A 21558-nucleotide genomic window follows, 5' to 3' on the forward strand; every position below is an offset into this window, starting at 1 on the left:
TGAAACCGCGAATCTCTAAGCAGCCACTCCCTACTGAAGCTTCATGTGCCATCTAATGAGTGGGTCAAGATAAAAAAATGTACTGATTTGTGTACAGTCTTCAATGAATATTGCAACAAAACGTACGTTATCTTTGAATTTCGTGTGCTGCATCGCTCTAAATGCACCAGAATAACGGGACAGAAGTTGAATGAGTGTACTGGACTCGAATGGGTGAAAGTGTAAAATCAGTTGTTATGGAACGCGGATGCAACACTTACATTTGTTCTGAGAAAGTGCAATGCCTCTGCAAAACATATCGCATACAATAAGAGAGTGTGAGCCGTTCTAGACGTAGCTGCGCGTTGTGGGATCCTTACCAGAGAGGACTATATTTCATTTTATATTATCGCTAAACAGGAGAGAGCATGTCACGGACATGATAGACGAGTTGTTATGGCAACCATTAAAACGAAGGCATTTTGTTTGCGGCGAAATCTATTTACAAAATTTTAGTCAGTAACTTTCTTCTCCGAATGAGAAAATATTTTTTTGACTCCCACCTGGGTAGGGAGAAACGACCATAGTGATAAAGTAAGAGAATTCAGAGCCCTCACAGAAAGAAGTAAATGCCCATTTTGACAGGTGCTATTAGACCGTGGAACGTTCGAGAAATAGTCTGAAAGCGATCCTATGAACCATCTGTCACGCGCTTAAATGTGAATTTCAGAGTAATGATGCAGATGTATTATAGATTTCTCTCTCATTCGAGAGGGCCAGGCCTCGAATCGCCATCCACCTATGCCTTTGGTGATCCACCTAACTATCTTATGGTAAACGACGGGGTAATAACTTTGAATAAGACGCAGCCAATTTCCTACTCCAATCCGAGGGTGTGCCACGTCTCTAACGACCCCAACATCCACTTGACTTTAAACTCTGATCTTCCTTCCTCTGGCGTAGTTGACAGTATATTTTTTCGTACTAGCCTAGTTGACAGTTCCATTTTACGTACAGTATATCGAAGTCTTCATCGATGCTGGGAGCCGTTGTCTTAACTTACATCCACTGTCTGGATTCCAACCCAAACCGTAAAGCTCAAATACTTCTGCTAAATGTTGCAGACAGTATGCGTGTGGTTATTAAAAAAAGGTTTGAGTATTTCTTCGTTTAGTCTACGCTTGCAACGGTGCAGATGTGCAAAAGGGATTTTCGTTTTGGAAATGGAACTTTGGTTTCTTTTCATCGCCATTCGAAAATTCTTGGAGAGAGTACTTAAGTGATACAACGGCCGTGTTCGTTTTACTGAATCTTTTACCTAGGATGATCAAGTCCCATACTCCGTGACGGAGCGTACGGGACGGTGCGGGAGACCAGCAGCGCCACACTAGGCCAGGTCCTAGCGGAGGTGGTTTGCCATTGCCTTCCTCGGACAGTAATGGGCATGATCGATAATGATGAAGACGACACAACACCCAGTCATCTCGAGGCAGGGGAAATTCCTAACCCCGCCAGGAATCGAACCCTGGACCCCGTGCTCGGCAAGCGAGAACGCTACCGCAAGACCATGAACTGCGGACTTTTTAACTAGGATTTTTTTTATTTTTTTTTTATTTTTTTTTTTTTGTCATCGGTCTACTGACTGGTTTGATGCGGCCCGCCACGAATTCCTTTCCTGTGCTAACCTCTTCATCTCAGAGTAGCACTTGCAACCTACGTCCTCAATTATTTGCTTGACGTATTCCAATCTCTGTCTTCCTCTACAGTTCCCGCCCTCTACAGCTCCCTCTAGTACCAGGGAAGTCATTCCCTCATGTCTTAGCAGATGTCCTATCATCCTGTCCCTTCTCCTTATCAGTGTTTTCCACATATTCTTTTCCTCTCCGATTCTGCGTAGAACCTCCTCATTCCTTACCTTATCAGTCCACCTAATAGTCAACATTCGTCTATAGCACCACATCTCAAATGCTTCGATTCCCTTTTGTTCCGGTTTTCCCACATTCCATGTTTCACTACCATACAATGCTGTACTCCAGACGTACATCCTCAGAAATGTCTTCCTCAAATTAAGGCCGGTATTTGATATTAGTAGACTGCTCTTGGCCAGAAATGCCTTCTTTGCCATAGCGAGTTTGCTTTTGATGTCCTCCTTGCTCCGTCCGTCATTGGTTATTTTACTGCCTAGGTAGCAGAATTCCTTAACTTCATTGAGTTCGTGGCCATCAATCCTGATGTTAAGTTTCCCGCTGTTCTCATTTCTACTACTTCTCATTACCTTCGTCTTTCTCCGATTTACTCTCAAACCATACTGTGTACTCATTAGACTGTTCATTCCGTTCAGCAGATCATTTAATTCTTCTTCACTTTCACTCAGGATAGCAATGTCATCAGCGAATCGTATCATTGATATCCTTTCACCTTGTATTTTAATTCCACTCCTGAACCTTTCTTTTATTTCCATCATTGCTTCCTCGATGTACAGATTAAAGAGTAGGGGCGAAAGGCTACAGCCTTGTCTTACACCCTTCTTAATACGAGCACCTCGTTCTTGATCGTCCACTCTTATTATTCCCTCTTGGTTGTCGTACATATTGTATATGACCCGTCTCTCCCTATAGCTTACCCCTACTTTTTTCAGAATCTCGAACAGCTTGCACCATTTTATATTGTCGAACGATTTTTCCAAGTCGACAAATCCTATGAAAGTGTCTTGATTTTTCTTTAGCCTTGCTTCCATTATTAGCCGTAACGTCAGAATTGCCTCTCTCGTCCCTTTACTTTTCCTAAAGCCAAACTGATCTTCACCTAGCGCATTCTCAATTTTCTTTTCCATTCTTCTGTATATTATTCTTGTAAGCAGCTTCGACGCATGAGCTGTTAAGCTGATTGTGCGATAATTCTCGCACTTGTCAGCTCTAGCCGTCTTCGGAATTGTGTGGATGATGCTTTTCCGAAAGTCAGATGGTATGTCGCCAGACTCATATATTCTACACACCAACGTGAATAGTCGTTTTGTTGCCACTTCCCCCAATGATTTTAGAAATTCTGATGGAATGTTATCTATCCCTTCTGCCTTATTTGACCGTAAGTCCTCCAAAGCTCTTTTAAATTCCGATTCTAATACTGGATCCCCTACCTCTTCTAAATCGACTCCTGTTTCTTCTTCTATCACATCAGACAAATCTTCACCCTCATAGAGGCTTTCAATGTATTCTTTCCACCTATCTGCTCTCTCCTCTGCATTTAACAGTGGAATTCCCGTTGCACTCTTAATGTTACCACAGTTGCTTTTAATGTCACCAAAGGTTCTTTTGACTTTCCTGTATGCTGAGTCTGTCCTTCCGACAATCATATCTTTTTTGATGTCTTCACATTTTTCCTGCAGTCATTTCGTCTTAGCTTCCCTGCACTTCCTATTTATTTCATTCCTCAGCGACTTGTATTTCTGTATTCCTGATTTTCCCGGAACATGTTTGTACTTCCTCCTTTCATCAATCAACTGAAGTATTTCTTCTGTTACCCATGGTTTCTTCGCAGCTACCTTCTTTGTACCTATGTTTTCCTTCCCAACTTCTGTGATGGCCCTTTTTAGAGATGTCCATTCCTGTTCAACTGCGCTATTCCTTATTGCTGTATCAATGGCGTTAGAGAACTTCAAACGTATCTCGTCATTCCTTAGTACTTCCGTATCCCACTTCTTTGCGTATTGATTCTTCCTGACTAATGTCTTGAACTTTAGCCTACTCTTCATCACTACTATATTGTGATCTGAGTCTATATCTGCTCCTGGGTACACCTTACAGTCCAGTATCTGATTTCGGAATCTCTGTCTGACCATGATGTAATCTAATTGAAATCTTCCCGTATCTCCCGGCCTTTTCCAAGTATACCTCCTCCTCTTGTGATTCTTGAACACGGTATTCGCTATTACTAGCTGAAACTTGTTACAGAACTCAATTAGTCTTTCTCCTCTTTCATTCCTTGTCCCAAGCCCATATTCTCCTGCAACGTTTTTCTTCTACTCCTTCCCCTACAACTGCATTCCAGTCGCCCATGACTATTAGATTTTCGTCCTCCTTTACATACTGCATTACCCTTTCAATATCCTCATACACTTTCTCTATCTGTTCATCTTCAGCTTGCGACGTCGGCATGTATACCTGAACTATCGTTGTCGGTGTTGGTCTGCTGTCGATTCTGATTAGAACAACCCTGTCACTGAACTGTTCACAGTAACACACCCTCTGCCCTACCTTCCTATTCGTAACGAATCCTACATCTGTTATACCATTTTCTGCTGCTGTTGATATTACCCGATACTCATCTGACCAGAAATCCTTGTCTTCCTTCCACTTCGCTTCACTGACCCCTACTATATCTAGATTGAGCCTTTGCATTTCCCTTTTCAGATTTTCTAGTTTCCCTACCACGTTCAAGCTTCTGACATTCCACGCCCCGACTCGTAGAGCGTTATCCTTTCGTTGATTACTCAATCTCTTTCTCATGGTAACTAGGATAGGACACGCTAAATCAAAGGACAATGTGGTCCCACTCTCAGGAAATGACCGCAAGGTAGCAAATGCAGGGGAATCTTGTACCGCTGCCCATGGTAAAGTCCAAGTGGAGGTGATCCGTCGTGGTCGTCCTCTGACCTATAACGAACTGTCAAGTGTGTATCTGTGTCTTAAGGATGACTGTTACGAGTACTTGTACAGTGATGGGTTTTGTTATGGATGAAGGGAAAGAAGAGGATGAAACCTAGTGTCGGTACTCTAATCACTAGCAGCACTAAGGGAGAGGCCGAGCTGAACGCTCCCTTCAGATTGACGGATCATATCCAATATTGTCACGTCTTCATTTCATGAGACACTGCAGAGAGGTTTTGAATTTAATCAGGTCATTATCACAGAGACTAGTGGCCATCAACATTTTCCGCCACCATCTCTTCTCCCTTCCCGGCTAAACACTGCCAGCAAAAATTTTGCTCCATCAGGACACGAACCGACTTATCATCGAGTCGAGTGCCATCACACAGGTGTGCGTTTGCGACCACGGTACGGAGACGGGTCACGAGCTAAATGTGAAGGCAAATATTGGTACACTGTGCTGGTTCCGCCCCATTACCTGATGTTGCGTGACGTCACCTCTACTGTAATGTAAAATTGTACATAAACGCTACGTATAAATAATCCACACTGGTGGACTCATAGAACGACGTTACCTACTGTATCTTCTGGAATAAACTGACTGGCAGAGTCTCCCTCATTTTCAGTCTTTTCTACATCTATATCTACATGGATACTCGTAACCAGACTTAAGTGCCTGGCTGAGGATTCATCTAACCACCTTCACAGTCATTCTCTGTTATTTCAATCTCGAACAGCGCGGAAAAATGACCATACGTAGCCTTCCGTGCGAGCTCTGATTTCCCTTATTTTATTATGATGATCGTTTCTCCCTACAAGCCACTTGTGTGGTACAGTGTCAGAAGCCTCCTCAAAATCTAGAAATACGGAATCAATTTCACATCTCTTGTCGATAGCACTCAACACTTCATATGAGTAAAGAGCTAACTGTGTCTCACAAGAACGATGTTTCCTAAATCCGTGTTGACTGTGTCAATAGAAAGTTCTCTTCGAAGTAATTCATCATGTTCGAACACAATATATGTTCCAAAATCCTGCTGCATATCTATGTTAATGATACGGGTCTGTATTTTAGTCGATTACTCCTACTACGAATATTGATGTGACCTCTGCAGCTTTCCAGTTTCTGGGAATGGATCTTTCGTCGAGCGTGATTGTTAAGTATGGAGCTATTGCATCAGCTTACTTTGAAGATAACCTACTTGGTGTACAGTCTGGACCGGAAGACTTGCTTTATTGAGAGATTTAAGTTGCTTCACTACTTCGAGGTTATCCACTTCCAAGTTACTCATGTTGGTAGCTGTTCTTGATTCGAATTCTGGAATATTTACTTCGTCTTTTTTAATAAGAACTAAGTAAATTTGCTGTAGAACATTCAAGCTACATTGACTTAAAACTTCATATTGGTTGTGCTTCATGTTAATATGTGATTTAGGAGGTGCTATGGGAGCCAATTTGGGGCAGATCTAAATTACACAATTAATGTTACAGTGGTGATTGACCGTCATATGAAGACCGAAACCTGATATGTCAGATACTTATTGACGACCAGTTATAGCACGTAAGATTATAATGAGATTCTAACAATTTCAACATTTCAGTATTATACATTACTATGACGGTGCCAAAGTCTGCGCAGATATTCATATTATGCCAATCATTATTATGTAAACTGAACGATTTCTTCATTCTACAACGTACTGGGTGGTTGGTTATTTGGAATATATTCGTAGCAACTACCAAGGTCTACAGTACCCCTTGGCAGTGTAAAAATTTGGGCTTCTAAGTCAAGGCAAAGCTCCGGTAATATATGTCAGATATTTTGTATCCACAAACGCACTCATCAAAACCTGTAGATGATCTGCCTGCACACATGTCTGGTCTTGTTATCAAGTGCTGTGATAAACCTCTTGCATTTTCTTTTATGTTTTCGTCTTCTTTGAAGGCAAAGAGGGACGATGAAGCGGTAGCCCATCATAGAGCCTATGTATTTTTTGACTTTCAGTTGTTAAAAAACAGAGGATTTTTTCTGGTACCAGTAGGAGGAACGAAGGTTTCTCGCTCAGCTGGTGAACGAGTGAGAAGCACGCCATTTTTAGCGAGTAATTGTAGACCGCCATTTTGGGGTCACTATGAATAAGTGAGGAGTATGTATTTCATATGTGCACTGTTTAGAAAAATACAGTATTGTTTTATTAACAGAAAGGTCGTGTGAGTTGTTATTTCAAATAGTACAGTAATTACAAGAACTGAAGCCCACCTGTGTACTTTGGAAAATTACGAAGATCCGATAAGCTTAATGGGAACACGGTCAAGACTTCAAAGGTGAACACGGCGACCAAACGTAGCATTATAAAGAATGGTAAGCACAAATCTACAGCGGAGAAAGAAACTACTTTGCCCTGCAAAATAATATGAACTAATACGATCTTATTTCCAGGCATAGCTTAGCTTATTGTGCTTGTCATTCATGCCGAAAAATTAATCTCATTAATTCAATACATTTTAAAAGCCAGGCATTTCAACATTTTATTATCATCCATTCCATTATTTTATTATATTATAGTGCTCAGACCACACAATCAAGTATGGAAACATGCTTGAAAATGTTTTTGAAAGAATTGACATAGGATAGCAACAGCAATCATAAAAAGAACTACTATGTGACAAATTCTGTGGCCCTTGTTAAAATTCTGCTGGCTCTGAGCACTATGGGACTTAACATCTGTGGTCATCAGTCCCCTAGAACTTAGAACTACTTAAACCTAACTAACCCAAGGACATCACACACATCCATGCCCGAGGCAGGATTCGAACGCGACCGTAGCAGTTGCGCGGCTAAAATTCTGCTCTTTGGTTTACATCTAAAAGTAGTTCAAGCAATACATCAAAATAACACAGCAACAATGTTCTGTAAGAAGAAGTTAAAATCAATTCTTGCTGTACATTCGAATATTAAACTATATTGTCCCTTAAATTACTCTTTTTTGTTTAATTTAAAAAAAATTAATTCCTTGATTAATGCAACAATGTGAATGACGGTCCAGTAGTAGTTAAGTTGGAGGAGGAGGAAATTAGTGTTTAACGTCCCGTCGACAACGAGGTCATTAGAGACGGAGCGCAAGCTCGGTGAGGGAAGGATGGGGAAGGAAATCGGCCGTGCCCTTTCAAAGGAACCATCCCGGCATTTGCCTGAAGCGACTTAGGGAAATCACGGAAAACCTAAATCAGGATGGCCGGAGACGGGATTGAACCCTCGTCCTCCTGAATGCGAGTCCAGTGTGCTAACCACTGCGCCACCTCGCTCGGTAGTTAAGTTGGCATTAGCTTTTGTACATCACTGTAATTCGTTGTATTTTAATAGAATAAGAGGTTTAAGGAAAAAAGTACTCTAGCGATAAAGCGTTTGCCTGGATATGGAGAGATTGCGGGATCGAATCTCTGTCGGAGTACGGATTTTTCAGCCTTCGTTTTATCTTAGCTTTCACCTCTCAACGATGAGAAGGGTCGCCAGAAACAACAAGTGGTTCGGATTCCACGTCAAACTGTAGGTCACCTTTCCCCGGTTCGATAACTGGGGTAGGTGAGGGACACGCAAGTCACCGAAGTGGCGTCCAATAGGAAGACTTGCACCAGGCCAATGAGCCACAAGAAATTATTGTTATTACCTAGAGAGTGGTCAGAAACAGTGTGAAATGCTTTAGAGGGTGTTTCAGGGTACATTGTGCTTAGAAATAATTGCTAAGAAAAAATTTGATACGCTGCACCGTTTCCGATTGAATTGGCATTGACGTTAGCCAGTTAGGTGGTTGAGCGCGCAAATTCAGGCACTTGCACGCGCTAAAATGCAGTAACACCGAGTCGAGTAGTGTCGTGGTTAGCACGCTGGACTCACATTCGGGAGGAAGGTGGCTCAAACCCGCGTCCGGCCATTCTGACTTACGTTTTCTGTGATTTCTCTAAATCGCTTAAGGCAAATGCCGGGATGTTTTCTTCCAAACGGCACACCCCCTTTCCTACTCCATCCTTCACTTAGCCGACCTTGCGTTGCGTCACTAATAACCTCGTTGTCGAAGAAACAGTAATCTCCTCCTCCTCAAATGCTCATTATCAGTTGAAATGTGCCTTTTTCGGAACTGATCAACCCGAAGTTTCTTCGGTTTGAGGAAACCAAACAAAGAACATGTCTGGCGACAGACAATACCTCAGACAGTCTACTAGAATTTGAGTGCGCAACGACCTAATTGGTTAACTTCAATGGTAAACAACTGGGAAACGGCCCAACGAGTCGAATTTTTTTCTTAATAATTTTTTTATCAGTAAAACCTATCCTGCAACAACCTTACAGTCTTTTTATGCTATATTTGACCTCTCTGTACAGTATTGGAAATCGGTATAAACGCCTAGGTATCTGTAGGAAAATTAACGTAGTCTGCTGCAATAGTCGTGCGCAGTGTACATGCAAGAGCATCAGATACAGTACACTGATAAATGCAGTCAAATAGTATCCTATTTGATGTCAGCAGTACAGTACAGTATATAAAAGACATCATCGACTCCAGTAGTAGAAGGTGGATGTCAGTATAAAGGCAGTAGGCTTTTTCTGATGTTAGTGTGTGCGTACGTGCCATTACTGCAGGTAGGAACCAGATACCATTAGTGACAGTGTGTGTTGTATACGTAAACCACGATTGTGAAAGTACCAGGCGGAAAACAGTTACCATGAGATGAAAAAGCAAACATCAGTGAGTACATGGATATGTGACTCTCTAATAGCCAAATCGCCAAGAAGTTGAGTTGTCAAGCACAGTGATTGATTATTTCGTTAGGTGGAGCGCACAATATTTACAGAAAATAAAATATGGGCTGAGATCATTTGAAGCATCGAAACGGTTCCTCTTACGCAAAGCAAGGGCAACAAACCTTTCTCTTCTCAACTTGTTGCTGATTTACAGTTGTCAGCAACTGCCACATGCTTACAACATATTTTGTCAAATGACAAAAACCTTGCACTGAAGAAACGACAGGAGAAACCTGCTCTAACACCCAAACGTAAGCAGGCTAGATGGGAGTTTGCTGAAAAACATATGTCATGGACTTCAGAATGGGCTAAAGTGATTTGCAGTGATGAGAAGTGTTCCGGCGTAACATCAAGGGCCGGCACGTCGGCCTGAACGAAACAGCAGAGAAGGCTGTGAGACGACGTAGTAGCACTTGCAACCTACGTCATCAATAATTTGCTTGACGTATTCCAATCTCTGTCTTCCTCTACAGTTTTTGCCCTCTACAGCTCGCTCTAGTACCATGGAAGTCATTCCCTCCTGTATTAGCAGCTGTCCTATCATCCTGTCCCTTCTCCTTATCAGTGTTTTCCACATATTCCTTTCCTCTCCGATTCTGCATAGAACCTCCTCATACCTTATCAGTCCACCTAATTTTCAACACTCGTCTATAGCACCACATCTCAAATGCTTCGATTCTCTTCTGTTCCGGTTTTCCCACAGTCCATGTTTCACTACCATACAATGCTGTACTCCAGACGTACATCCTCAGAAATGTCTTCCTCAAATTAAGGCCGGTATTTGATATTAGTAGACTTCTCTTGGCCAGAAATGCCTTTTTTGCCATAGCGAGTCTGCTTTTGTTGTCCTCCTTGCTCCGTCCGTCATTGGTTATTTTACTGCCTAGGTAGCAGAATTCCTTAACTTCATTGACTTCGTGACCATCAATCCTGATGTTAAGTTTCTCGCTGTTCTCATTTCTACTACTTCTCATTACCTTCGTCTTTCTCCGATTTACTCTCAAACCATACTGTGTACTCATTAGACTGTTCATTCCGTTCAGCAAATCATTTAATTCTTCCTCACTTTCACTCAGGATAGCAATGTCATCAGCGAATCGTACCATTGATATCCTTTCACCTTGTATTTTAATTCCACTCCTGAACCTTTCTTTTATTTCCATCATTGCTTCCTCGATGTACGGATTGAAGAGTAGGGGCGAAAGGCTGCAGCCTTGTCTTACACCCTTCTTAATACGAGCACTTCGTTCTTGATCGTCCACTCTTATTATTCCCTCTTGGTTGTTGTACATATTGTATATGACCGTCTCTCCCTATAGCTTACCCCTACTTTTATTCAGAATCTCGAACAGCTTGCACCATTTTATATTGTCGAACGATTTTTCCAAGTCGACAAATCCTATGAAAGTGTCTTGATTTTTCTTGAGCCTTGCTTTCATTATTAGCCGTAACGTCAGAATTGCCTCTCTCGTCCCTTTACTTTTCCTAAAGCCAAACTGATCTTCACCTAGTGCATTCTCAATTTTCTTTTCCATTCTTCTGTATATTATTCTTGTAAGCAGCTTCGATGCACTAGTCAGCTCTTGCCGTCTTCGGAATTGTGTGGATGATGCTTTTCCGAAAGTCAGATTGTATGTCGCCAGACTCATATATTCTACACACCAACGTGAATAGTCGTTTTGTTGCTACTTCCCCCAATGATTTTAGAAATTCTGATGGAATGTTATCTATCCCTTCTGCCCTATTTGACCATAAGTCCTCCAAAGCTCTTTTAAATTCCGATTCTAATACCGGATCCCCTACCTCTTCTAAATCGACTCCTGTTTCTTCTTCTATCACATCAGACAAATCTACACCCTCATAGAGGCTTTCAATGTATTCTTTCCACCTATCTGCTCTCTCCTCTGCATTCAACAGTGGAATTCCCGTTGCACTCTTAATGTTACCACCGTTGCTTTTAATGTCACTTTCCTGTATGCTAAGTCTATCCTTCCGACAATCATATATTTTTCGATGTCTTCACATTTCTCCTGCAGCCATTTCGTCTTAGCTTCCCTGCACTTCCTATTTATTTCATTCCTCAGCGACTTGTATTTCTGTATTCCTGATTTTCCCGGAACATGTTTGTACTTCCTCCTTTCATCAATCAACTGAAGTATTTCTTCTGTTACCCATGGTTTCTTCACAGCTACCTTCTTTGTACCTATGTTTTCCTTCCCAACTTCTGTGATGGCCCTTTTTAGAGATGTCCATTCCTGTCCAACTGTACTGCCTACTGCGCTATTCCTTATTGCTGTATCAATGGCGTTAGAGAACTTCAAACGTATCTCGTCATTCCTTAGTACTTCCGTACCCCACTTCTTTGCGTATTGATTCTTCCTGACTAATGTCTCGAACTTCAGTCTACTCTTCATCACTACTATATTGTGATCTGAGTCTATATCTGCTCCTGAGTACGCCTTACAATCCAGTATCTGATTTCGGAATCTCTGTCTGACCATGATGTAATCTAATTGAAATCTTCCCGTATCTCCCGGCCTTTTCCAAGTATACCTCCTCCTCTTGTGATTCTTTAACACGGTATTCGCTATTACTAGCTGAAACTTGTTACAGAACTCAATTAGTCTTTCTCCTCTTTCATTCCTTGTCCCAAGCCCATATTCTCCTGCAACGTTTTTCTTCTACTCCTTCCCCTACAACTGCATTCCAGTCGCCCATGACTATTAGATTTTCGTCCCCCTTTACATACTGCATTACCCTTTCAATATCCTCATACACTTTCTCTATCTGTTCATCTTCAGCATGCGACGTCGGCATGTATACCTGAACTATCGTTGTCGGTGCTGGTCTGCTGTCGATTCTGATTAGAACAACCCGGTCACTGAACTGTTCACAGCAACACACCCTCTGCCCTACCTTCCTATTCATAACGAATCCTACACCTGTTATTCCATTTTCTGCTGCTGTTGATATTACCCGATACTCATCTGACCAGAAATCCTTGTCTTCCTTCCACTTCACTTCACTGACCCCTACTATATCTAGATTGAGCCTTTGCAATTCCCATTTCAGATTTTCTAGTTTCCCTACCACGTTCAAGCTTCTGACATTCCACGCCCCGAGTCGTAGAACGTTATCCTTTCGTTGATTATTCAATCTTTTTCTCATGGTAACCTCCCCCTTGGCAGTCCCCTCCCGGAGATCCGAATGGGGGACTACTCCGGAATCTTTTGCTAATGGAGAGATCATCATGACACTTCTTCAATTACAGGCCGCATGTCTTGTGGATACACGTTATGTGTCTTTAATGCAGTGGTTTCCATTGCCTTCTGCACCTATGCGAAGAAAATATATGCGCCGCTCGGGCTAGCCGCGGCAGCACTAGAAGATGTATATGAAGATGGTATCTGTTCTTTCGGACATATATATATATATATATATATATATATATATATATATATATATATATATATAGTGTGTTACAAAAAGGTACGGCCATACTTTCAGAAAACATTCCTCACACACAAAGAAAGAAAATATGTTATGTGGACATGTGTCCGGAAACGCTTACTTTCCATGTCAGAGCTCATTTTATTACTTCTCTTCAAATCACATTAATCATGGAATGGAAACACACAGCAACAGAACGTACCAGCGTGACTTCAAACACTTTGTTACAGGAAATGTTCAAAATGTCCTCCGTTGGCGAGGATACATGCATCCACCCTCCGTCGCATGGAATCCCTGATGCGCTGATGCAGCCCTGGAGAATGGCGTATTGTATCACAGCCGTCCACAATACGAGCACGAAGAGTCTCTACATTTGGTACCAGGGTTGCGTAGACAAGAGCTTTCAAATGCCCCCATAAATGGAAGTCAAGAGGGCTGAGGTCAGGAGAGCGTGGAGGCCATGGAATTGGTCCGCCTCTACCAATCCATCGGTCACCGAATCTGTTGTTGAGAAGCGTACGAACACTTCGACTGAAATGTGCAGGAGCTCCATCGTGCATGAACCACATCTTGCGTCGTACTTGTAAAAGCACATGTTCTAGCTGCACAGGTAGAGTATCCCGTATGAAATCATGGCGGTGTATCGAGGAAGTAAAGTACATACTGACGAAACTAAAATGAGCTCTAACATGGAAATTAAGCATTTCCGGACACATGTCCACATAACATCTTTTCTTTATTTGTTTATGAGGAATTTTTCCTGAAAGTTTGGCCGTACCTTTTTGTAACACCCTATATATATACAGGGTGTCACACCTAACATTACCGCTGGATATGTTTCGTAAACCACATCAAATACTGACGAATCGATTCCACAGATCGAACGTGAGGAGAGGGGCTAGTGTAATTGGTTAATACAAACCATACAAAAATGCACGGAAGTATGTTTTTTAACACAAACCTACGTTTTTTTAAATGGAATCCTGTTAGTTTTGTTAGCACATCTGAACATATAAACAGATACGTAATCAGTGCCGTTTGTTGCATTGTAAAATGTTAATTACATCCGGAGATATTGTAACCTAAAGTTGACGCTTGAGTACCACTCCTCCGCTGTTCGATCGTGTGTATCGGAGAGCACCGAATTACTTAGGGATCCAAAGGGAACGGTGATGGACCTTAGGTACAGAAGAGACTGGAACAGCACATTACGTCCACATGCTAACACCTTTTTATGGGTCTTTTTCACTGACGCACATGTACATTACCATGAGGGGTGAGGTACACGTACACACGTGGTTTCCGTTTTCAATTACGGGGTGGAATAGAGTGTGTCCAGACATGTCAGGCCAATAGATGTTTAATATGGTGGCCATCATTTGCTGCACACAATTGCAATCTCTGGCGTAATGAACGTCGTACACGCCTCAGTACATCTCGTGTAATGTCGCCGCAGGCCGCCACAATACGTTGTTTCATATCCTCTGAGGTTGTAGGCACATCACGGTACACATTCTCCTTTAACGTACCCCACAGAAAGAAGTCCAGAGGTGTAAGATCAGGAGGGCTCGCCGACCGTGGCCCGTGTATGTTACAACACGAAACTGAACGTCGGAGGTTTCAAGCGTCAACTTTAGGTTACAATATCTCCGGATGTAATTAACATTTTACAATGCAACAAACGGCACTGATTACGTATTTGTTTATATGTTCTGATATGATAACAAAACTAACGTGGTTCCGTTTGAAAAAACCTAGGTTTGTGTTAAAAAACATGCTTCTGTGCATTTTTGTATGGTTTGTATTAAACAATTACACTAGCCCCTCTCCTCACGTTCGGTCTGTGGAATCGGTTCGTCAGTATTTGATGTGGTTTACGAAATATATGCAGCGGTAACGTTAGGTGACTCACCCTATATATATATATATATATATATAAGGCTCACCGGCCATTTGACCATCTTCTTCTGTGCGTACACACAAACAGTGTCCGAACTCTTACGTGAATCGGCAACACGCCGCGAGTAATGAGTTTAATGGGCAAGGGCACTATGAATGTAGTGCGGGAAAACGAGTTGAGAATGTGGGTCTCACGGGAGGCGTGCCAGAGATAAGTCCCTGCAGTCGCACTATCCTCTTGTGTCCTCCGTGGCTGAGATGCCGGCGTGGTAGCTCAGCGTGTTCCGTCAGAGAGTTAGCTGCCCTCTGTAATAAAAAAAAAAAACTGTGTGAACGGATCAACGAAGAGGCTGAACGGGTGTCATCAGAAGACCACCCCGAACGAATTCAACTATCAAAGAAAAAAAAAACAGAGAGTCTGCCATGTAAACAGGAGCTCCCGGGTTCGAGTCCCAATCGGGTCACACATTTTCAACTGCCCCCGTTGTAAGCACTAGAAGAGCCGCACTGCAAGAAGAGCCTTGACTTGTGATCAGTATTAATTGCTTGCATAGAAATTGTATATATCGAAGGACATTGATTATTTGCATGTCGCCGTTTGCTTGCGACACTTCATTGTAAAACACCTGAGTTAAGTATTGTCAGTTCAGTTTACTGTAATAAACTCCATTAAGAATATTTGCTTGAATGTTGCCTAGCTATCCGAGAAAACAATTTCCTAGGCAACCTACATAAGACGACTGGGCAGGATCCCACAAGAAGAAATTTAATTTAGATGGACCGGATGGATTTCAGCATTATTGGCGTGATCTGAGAACAGAGCAGCAGGTAAGAAGGAGCAGAAATTTTGGTGTTGGAAGTGTGATGGTTTGTGCAGCCTTCTGCGCTAACGATGAATCACGCACTGCTTGGCGAAACACTACAATGAACTCTCATAACACGTGCATTCAGACGTTAGAGGTAGAATTGATTACAATGCATGAGGACGTAAAGAAAGGAACATAAAGGATCTGCACATGTTTCTGCTACAACCAAAAGGTGGTTTGAAGAAAAAGATATCGATGTCCATCCCGGCCTGCACTTAGCCCGGATATGAACCCCGTGGAAAAACATTTTGGCAGTACTTGCAGGACCTGTTCATCACAATGGAATGCAGTCTGAGGCCGTTACGTGTGCTGAGAAGAGCAATACGAGACGGATAGGCGACAGTTTCACTGCAAGAACTACAAACCCTTACAAAATGGTTGCCAAAGAGAATTTTTAAGTTAATTAGGAAGGACAGGGTTTGGACAAAGTACTAACAATGCAATAATACAACAGGAAACTCAGGAAATGCAAACGCCTTAGTTTGTTACTCGTGTTATGAAAGGTACTACGTAATATTATCTTACATGTATCTACTACTTTTAAAATACATACGATGCAATATGCTGCAGACGTCGTACTATTACTGTCTAATGATCCCTGCCTTTATACTGATTTCCACTACTGTATATGCATAACTAAATTTCAACGGAAGCTTCGGAACCCGAGTAATACTCGCACTTATCTGGTTTGTTCTACTTCCAAGCAAAACACCTTTTTTTTTCAACTGTAGAAGCAATGGGCCTTTACTGTATATTGTGGAAATACAGTCCAACCAAGGTAAGTGGTGCCTGGAACGACAAATTTGTATTGAGAAAATACTTATCCGGCAGAATTCCTGGTTGGTTGTTCCTTAATCGTTTGCTCAGTTTTTGTATAAATGGAGCTAACAGGGATTGTTACAGGTTTTGTATTTAATGTCTGGTTTTTCAATTGTCCTTGGTATGTGGATAATCTAGTTCGTTACCTCGTAGAACACAGAACATTTCTACCCTCGCCATCAGGCACAAACTTCACTTAGTTGATCCATACGTTTGTCATTCACATCAGCAGGATAAGAAAGAGTGTCGTCAGTACCTGCAATACAATTCCGTTCAAGTGTTGACCATGGGGGGACATATTAGAGGCCTTGTCGAGCAGAGCAGCACTTCGCGTTCTTAGGTCCTCAACACGAGCACCAGTGTGGTTGTGCAGCCGTGACTGTATGGAGTGCAATCACTTCTGCGGTGCCGAGTGAAACCAGCGCTGCCTTGCGACTCGTCAGGAGCTGGGCGGGTTCCCGCCACTACTGAGCGAAGAAGCCGTTTAGCGTAGACCGGCGGTCTTGGCAGCCGCGATCGAACTGCGGGGCAAGAGGCTCGTGGGCAGCACCGAATTCGCGCATGCGCAGAACGCCAGGCCGTGAAAACCCTACGCGATCTCTGCGCACTCAAATGCATCCAGATAAGTACGAACGACAGTAGCTAGACATCAGACAAACTACAGGCATTTTCATCTTTAAGAAAACGAAACAACTATTTCCACCAGCTTTAACTGAGCATTTAATTCTCAATAGTCTCCATATACTCACTCAACATCTACTTCTACGTCTATACTCTGCAAACAGCACTAAGTGCGTAGCTGAGGGTACGTCGCACTGTATCAGCTATTAGGGAATTTTACCGTTCCATTCACATATAGAGCGCAGAATATATGATTGCTTAAATGCCTCGGTGCGGAATGTAATTAGTGTAATCTCTCGATGTCTCTGGCACTAATACGTTAGGGGTGTCGTAATACAGGGAGTTTGCTTTAATTGGAGACAACTGAATTTCTCGAAAATGACGCATCGTATGAAAGACCAGTTTAAGTGAAACGTTAATGTTACTAAATGGAACATCTGTCTGTGCTTCAATTGGCCATTTCCTAAGCACCCACTTCTGGGTAGGCGTGATCAACTGCTAAGTGCGTGGCTGCATTGCTATGAACCCCACTGCCTCTCGCCATCGGTCACAGCCTAAGATACATAAACAGCATTGTCTAATCAGGCCTATTGTTAACTCTAGGAACAGCCCCTCATATAGATTAAATTACAAACTGCTAGCTCTTCTGAATACCCATTATATTTTTGAAACCAACTACTCCATTACGAACACGTATGAACTCATTGACAAAATTAAGGATGTGCACATTCCACTGACAGTCAGATTTGCATCGCCTGACATTGTAAATCTCAATACTAACATCCCTAAACAGGACACCAAAAATATAGTCAAGAACAATCTGCTTGAACACAATAAACTGAGTATGGCAGAAATCTATGAGCTCATTGAGTTACTCACATTGGTGCTGTCATGCAATTACTTCAGTTTTAATAACAAAATTTATAAACAGAATGATGGGTTGGCAATGGGTATCAGCCTAGCTGGGAAGTTGGGAGACATTTACATTAACGACTTAGAGCACACGTTTTTCAAAACTAACAATCACATCAACAGCAAAATCATCTACTATAAAAGGTATGTAGATGATACAATTATTGTTTTTGATGACACAAATGAAGAAATTGACACATTAGCTACCAAGCTGAGCAGCATGCACAATAACATCAAATTCACTGTTGCTCATGAATCCAATAACAGCGAGACTTTATTATATTTAAAAATTTGCAACAAAAACCAGAAACATCGCTTTGAAATTTACAGAAAGCAAACAGCCACAGGTGTGTGCATCATCAGCTCATCTTGCCATCCAAACCAACATAAAATAGCACACTTCAGGTCCATGCTTAATCGCCTGCATAAAATTCCACTGGAACCAACATCATCAAAGCCATAGATCTAAACAATGGATATAACGCTCACATGATTGATAAATTATCGCAAAAAATCCAAAAAACAGCGAACAACAAAGCCCCACACCAGACACCTATGCAGTCAACGCAAAAGAAAGCAGCAGAAAATATGTCTCACATCCTTTTCTAGGGAGCATATCCCATAAAATAAGTAATCTTTTCAAAAACACAAACATAAATATAAGCTTCCACACAAACCATTCATAACATAAAGAATAACAACCACCCATACAAAAAATCGGGTATATATAAACTCAGACGCCAAAATTGCCCCTCCTTCTATATTGGACAGACTGGAAGAAAATTTGTGATTCGATTCAAAGAACATTTAGATGCCATACGTTTGAATAATCCTTCAAAATCTACATTTTCAGTCACACAGTTCTCAGTAAACATAGAGTAAAAAACATTGAAAACCATATCCAAATATTGCATCATTCTGAGAAAGGTAGCCTAATGAATCTGCTTCAAGAGATAGAAATATATACACTTAAAAGCAAATCACCACGTCATATTCTCAATGAACAGGCAGAGCTAGCCAATGCAACCTTTCTACAAAATTTCACTCATCGATTATCCAGTTTAAAACATAAATAAACACTACTCCTTTTAACAACAACATGCAACCGATAATCCAAACGAAGTATTACATCACAATATGCTGCCTGCTCAGTCACACATTACTGCAACTGTAAAATTGATTTTTAAAAAAAGGTGGTGTGCCACACTACATTAATATAATTTCTACTGTCACATTATTCATGTATCTCATGTATATGTTGTTGCCTGTTTATGGCATTGTATTTACACAATACCGTATAAGTAACATTCATACAAACAGGCCACCACGTTTTCCCAGTTTATTTGTGATTAATGCTCACTGAATATGGTGTGCTCACAATGTAACGCTTATTCTTTGTAATATAAATACTCGTAATGTTACCTTGATACTCTGGAAAAAATATTTCACTGTCAAATTAAAGCAATGTATGTATTGTAATACAAGAAAAATTTACTGTCAAATTAAAGCAATGTATATATGGTAATACGAGAACTTCTTTGGCATTGCGTTACACCAAAATATAGTCAACTGCTTAGTCACACTTTATTGCAACTATATTTGATTCAAAATTTCAGTGCACCATATGATGTTAAGATAATTGTTACTGCCATATTATTCATTTTATCTCACCTCTGTGATTCTCACTGTATATAGCACAGTATTTACATAATACCATGTAAGTAGCATTCACACAAGCTGGTTACTACATCTGCCAACTTCATCTGTAATAGTATATGCTCATAATGTAAGGTTTATCTCTGTGTTTTAATTTTCATTATGTTATGTCTATTCTTTAAAAACAGTCATACCGTGAAATCAAAGCAATCTGTATATTGTAATATCTCTGAGAGAGAACATCTCTGGCACTGTTGTATTTGTAAAACTGCAATCTTTACAATCCTGCAACTTCGCAACAAAATTGCGCGGAATTTTCGATGTAAGTACCATAACCACTTAACCTCACATATTTGTTTACTCTGTATTTCATCGTTTGGAGGTTAGTTATGTTCACATAGAGCGCTTCTAAAATTGTTTCCTACCGTAGGGCACCAACACACCAAGAATATTTTGCCACAGTGGAAGAATAAAAATCGAAAACTGACTATTATGTAAAGTGCATCCTGCAAATCTTGTGAATAGCCATCTGATGATGAACTTGTCATTTCGAAACCGGTTACGGCGCTATTTACTTGTATAAATAGCAATATTAATAGTGCCTTTTTGCTGTCTTCTTCTTTGTAAGAATCAACCTACATTAGTAGGTTAGGCGTTTCAGTGTCTGCTTAGAAACTAAGTTTAGCGTGATCCAGGTACAACGATTTGGATGCGATAGTTATCTGTTCCCATCAGGATGGCTGCTACCGTTGAGTCCCCTTGAGAGTATCGGAGGTTGGAAGGAAGCACACGCCGAAATCAGTCACCCTGAGAGCGGCCACCGAAATCAAGCATAGTAACTTATTTGTCAGAAATTTCAATCTCTAGCCATATTATCTCAACTGTAAAATCAGATTTGTAACACCCAACGTCTGAATATCACTATCAACCGTTAGAACACAAAGGTTTACATTTCCGTTGTAAATAAAATGTAGAATCAAATGCGTCAGTTCTTAGTTGCATAGAGTGGCAAACTTGTTGATCTTTGTCGATTACAGCGCCTTCAATCACGAATAAGTAAACCGTAAGAACCGAATATGCAATAAAGATAAGTGTTTCCCATTAGAAAACACGGAGTTAACCTCACACACGCAAGGTGCGTTGTTAGGAGATGGCCAGTTAAAGCACAGACATATGTCCTCTTTACTAATATTGACTTTTCACCCAGAACATTTTTTTCGTACGATGCATCATTTCGAAATATTTAGTGGTCTCACGATAAAACAAACACCTTTTATATTTCTAGATTCACCACCTAAAGTTGATTCTACAAACTTTCTGAGTAGGTTTTCGGAGACAAGTTCACGCCTCTCCTCAGGATTCTAACAGTTCAGTTCTGGCAGCATATTCGTGACACTCTCCCAGTGGTCGAACAGACCTTGACCATTCGTGCTGTCTTACTTCTTATCTTTTCAATATCCCGTGTTAGCCCTATTTTGATACAGGTATCAAACGCTCCAGCAGTATCCTGGAATGGGTCGCACCACTGTTTTGTATGCTGTCTCCTTTGCACACTGACAAGGCTTACCTAGTGTTCTGCCAATGAACCGCAATCTACCATCTGCTTTACCTTTGAGACTATGATGTAATCGATCCATTTCGTGGTACACTAATATTTTTCGTGCTTTCGTGTCTCCTTGGTCTTCATTTCATTGTTAGAGAACTTGACATTTATTCCTACAGTTGTTCTCTCATGAGAGAAGCGAATTATCTGAAAAAAATCTTAAATCGCTTTTAGAAAACCTAGAAAGATGTACACTATGCATAAGTAAGAACATAAACAGATAAATAAGTTTTTTAATGATAACTGTTTCAACAGTGGAAAAGTCGGCTCTATTGACGAAGAAAAATGTAGTTTTTGCATTATTTG

At 41.2% G+C, this 21558-nt stretch overlaps 1 protein-coding gene across 1 annotated transcript in view; it reads right to left on the reverse strand.

The window, feature by feature from the left end:
• Positions 1-16966, reverse strand: part of LOC124803005 (ATP-binding cassette subfamily G member 4-like) — a 410627-nt gene extending 393661 nt beyond the window's left edge. Inside the window, exon 1 of the mRNA XM_047264112.1 lies at positions 16717-16966. The gene's annotated coding sequence lies outside the window, so the exon portion shown is untranslated. The remainder of the gene's footprint in view (positions 1-16716) is intronic.
• Positions 16967-21558: the final 4592 nt, after the last annotated feature.

The sequence above is a fragment of the Schistocerca piceifrons genome, chromosome 6, assembly GCF_021461385.2.
Source record: "Schistocerca piceifrons isolate TAMUIC-IGC-003096 chromosome 6, iqSchPice1.1, whole genome shotgun sequence".
NCBI lineage: Eukaryota > Metazoa > Arthropoda > Insecta > Orthoptera > Acrididae > Schistocerca > Schistocerca piceifrons.